The following is a 3,975-nucleotide window of genomic DNA, read 5'->3' as shown; positions in this document are numbered from 1 at the left end:
TAATTTCACCTTCCACAGAAGTAGAGACTGTTTCTTGATTAGGGCCCAGTTCTAATTCCTGAAAGTATTAATAGTTCCCTAACTCACGGTTCTTCTCATCTCTTGGTTTTTCCCCCTCCAGGTCTTTCTCAGTCTGGGTCTCAGTTCTACCCTCTGGAACATCTTTTTTCGTAAGCAATGGCTGTGTTGACAGCTGAATAGCTCTCTCAGCAAACTTTCAGCCTGTAGAAAGTTAGAAGCCAAGAGGTCTCTTTCATTTTGTAGTATCTTTGATTTTTTTAGTCTAACATAATACAACTCTCTTAAAACTTTGTGAGCTTTCTATTATCTATCAAGTTACAGTTCATTTTACGAGACAAAACCCATTCCAACAATTCATTTTTCAGGCAGGTTTCTCTCTACTTTAGACATCATGTTAGGACAATGCCTTTAAAATTCTCAAGAGCGTTTCTGCCAAGCTAAGAGAGTGTAGCAAGCATAACCATGAATCTTTTCAAAGGTTTTAACAGAAGGTTCATAGTCTTGCCCTTGATTCGATCTAAATTTTGAAGCTATTTCTTACTTGAGAACATCACATCAGTTAGAGAGACGAGAGATGTAAAAAAGTTTCATCTTCCAATCTAGCATAATTGGGGCCCTTCATATTTCTTCTAAATTTTATTTAGAAACTGAATAGCTACCACTTTAAATTGCATCTTTCTTCTCATACCTTACACAGCTAAAAACAACTACAATAAAGTTTCCTAAAACACCTCATTGACACTTTCAACCTTCTGTTTGGATGACCTCTTCTCCTTGCCTCCTCACAGTTAATTATCCACACAGAAGATAGAATGAGCCTTGTACAGATCTATGGCAGTGATCCAACGTTACCTCAAGTGGTGTTTCTGAGTGAATTAGAAAAAAAAATTGTTTCTTCCTCAAAATACAATGTTATATCCAGGAAAACTGTAACAAATATACATACCTATGATGACTATAAATGTGAAGGGCAGCCCCTAAAATTGCACAGTGCCAATTCTGCATAACTAAACTACTGGCTTTGCCTTGTTCCAAGCCTTCTGATGGCTTTCCTTCACAGTTAGAAAATAGTATAACCTATATGAATCTATATAGAATATGTAAATACCTCCTACAAACCAGTAATATAATAGACAAAACCCTTGAATAGACTCTCTACAAATAATGATATAAAAATGGCCACTGAACATATGAAAAAGTGTTCAACATCATTAGATGTCAAAAAAAATGCTCATTGAAACCACAATGAGATGGTTCTATGCACTGACAAAAAAAAAAAAAAAGGTTAAAATTTAAAAAGACTGACGACAGCACATGTTGGGGGAATGTGGAAGAACCAGAACTCTGGAACATTTTTGAAGGGAATGAAACACGGGTGCAGCGGTGGCGGGGTCCATGTGAGGTGCTGATGTTTTCTCTTGATGCTGAGACCCGTGTATCCTTGGTACAGCCCAGCATTGAGCTGTAGGTGGAGTAGGCTGCCTTCCAAAGCATCATCTATTTACAATGAAGCGGCGGTCCTCAGAATTCCAGTCACTTTTCTCAGAAGGATTGAAGAATTTGACAATTTACTTGTGAAAGAGAATGATGAATTAAGAATAGCAGAGCGGCGCAGGTGTGGTGGCTCACCTGTAAACCTGGCACTTCGGAAGGCTGAGAAGGTAGACAAATTGCTTGAGCTGAGGAGTTCAGGAACAGCCTGGGCAGCACTGTAAGACCCCATTTGTGCAAAAAAATACAAAAATTAGCTGGGCACAGTGGCGCACGTCTATGGTCCCAGACACTTGGGAGGCTGAGGCAGGAGAATCACTTGAGCCCAGGAGGTAAAGGTTGCAGTGAGCTGAGAGAGCACCACTGCACTCCAGCCTGGGTGACAGAGACCCTGTCTCCACGAAAGAAAAAAAAAGCAGGAGGGCAGGAGCGGTGAGGGGTTTACGCAATGGAGTAAAGCCTGGAGATATCAGTTTTGCCAACACTGCCGCCCCTACTCAGATGATGATGACGTTTCAGTCGGCCAGGATTCAGATGATAAACAACAAAGGTGGAAAGCATGGAACAATAACTGCCAGGCTTCACCAAGAAAATGTTGAAATTACTATACTACAGATTGATGTTGCCACTGAATGGAAGATATGCTGAAGTCGAATTCACAACTGACTGCCAGAAAGATGCTGAACACAGGGCTCTTCATATAAATTCTGTGTTTTTAGATTTTCATGGTATCTTATTTGATGACTTTAATGGTTATGATTTAAAAAATAAGAACGTTAGATTTGTTTGACATGCCAAACAGAAATAAAAGAGGATTATCTTATAATTTTGAGGTATTTCAGATTTTATAGGAGTATTGGCTTTTTAAAAATACTTGTACAGATCATGACTGGCTGATAAAATATTCTTACTACTTAAATGTTATAATTATTTACATATATCCTTGCAAATAATAACAGGAACAGCAAGTAATATTATTTGGAAAGGTCCAAGCACCTTAGAGAATTCAGTGTCAAAATTGCCATATTAATTGCCACAATCTGAATAGGATGTTAGAACAAAATCCAAATGTTTTCTTTTAATTAAAAATGAGAATTGCTGCAATATTCAAGTTCAAATTTCCAAAATGCTCCAGGAGTTGAAAAAACTCTCAGAGTATTGATTACTAAATTAAAATAAGAAACTCATGAGCTTCCACGGAACACAAGTTGAACTTTCCTCTTAATATTTGTCCTAACTTAGCTAGACTTCCTACACTCTTATGGGAAAATTGTAGAGCAACCTGGTGACCACGGTCTCGAGACTTTGTAAACAATTGCGGAAAATGCCAGACGCTTGACTGGAATATCAGAAATAAGGATTTGGTTGGAACTGAAGAATTTCTGTTGGTAATCATGTAAATCATTTGATTATCCTTATCTGTGGTCTTGGCATGGCTCCTTATGTAGGTTTACTTGCTAATTAAAGTTTAGAAGAGTTTAACAAGGTCAGTAAAAATGTTGAAGGCTTTTCATCAAAGTCAATGACTCTTTTTGACTCATTGTGCAAATAACAGGATGATGTTACCAAAGTGGATTTGAGGTTAAAGCCTGCACAAAAAGAGAAAAACATTGGATTATTTATAGGTAAAAATAGGAAAGATTTAATTAAAGCAACAGGTAGTTCAGAATCATTGAAACTTTATCAAGCCTTCATTATAGGTTCTAGAGAACATGATGTGACTCCTTGTGTCTGTGAGCTACTGAGGTACCAAGGAGAGAACTGCGTCCGAAAGGAAAACATCAGGAAAGTGGGGATCTCTTCAGGAAAAGAAATTGGGGCTCTGTTAAAACAGTTGCAAGAACAGTGGAAAAAAGTGGTTTCATTTGTATGAAGTTCTAAAATGAGTGGAACTAATCCATGGTGAGAAAGAAGACTAGACCATATGCATCAGGAGACAGGGCAGAAACTGACTGGAAGTGTAGATGGAAGGAACTTTTAGGGATAATTGGAAAAGTAATTTTTTTAGAGAGAGAGAGACAGGGTTTCACTTTCTCACCCAGGCTGCAGTGTTGTGATCGCAGCTCACTGCAGCCTCAAACTCTAGGCTTCAAGTGATCCTCCCACCTCAGTCTCTCAAGTAGCTGGGACCACAAGGGCATGCCACTGCACGTGGCTAATTTTTAAATGTTTTGTATATAGTGTCTTGCTATGCTGCCCAGGCTGATCTTGAACTTCTGGACTCAAGGGATCCTCCAGTCTCTGCCTTTCAAAGTGCTGAAGTTACAGGTGTGAGTCACTACAGCAGGCCAAAATGGAAATACTCTGGATCTTGTTTGAGATGATGGTAACATGGGTGAATATATTTTTCAAAATGTATCTAAGCCAGGTGTGATGGCACATGCCTGTAGCCTCAGCTACTCAGGAGGCTGAGGCAGGAATCCTTTTGAGCCCAGGAGATCAAGGGTATAGTTCTCTACAATT

At 38.9% G+C, this 3,975-nt stretch overlaps 1 pseudogene; it reads left to right on the top strand.

Annotated features, from left to right (window-relative positions):
* The first annotated feature begins 1,313 nt into the window (after window positions 1-1,313).
* Window positions 1,314-3,568, top strand: LOC116560248 (annotated as a pseudogene).
* The last annotated feature ends 407 nt before the right edge of the window (window positions 3,569-3,975 follow it).

Source organism: Sapajus apella, unplaced genomic scaffold, assembly GCF_009761245.1.
Source record: "Sapajus apella isolate SASKATOON/1434 unplaced genomic scaffold, GSC_monkey_1.0 scaffold25, whole genome shotgun sequence".
NCBI lineage: Eukaryota > Metazoa > Chordata > Mammalia > Primates > Cebidae > Sapajus > Sapajus apella.
Note: the sequence above shows the minus strand (reverse complement) of the source record. Positions and strands in the feature narration are given on the sequence as shown.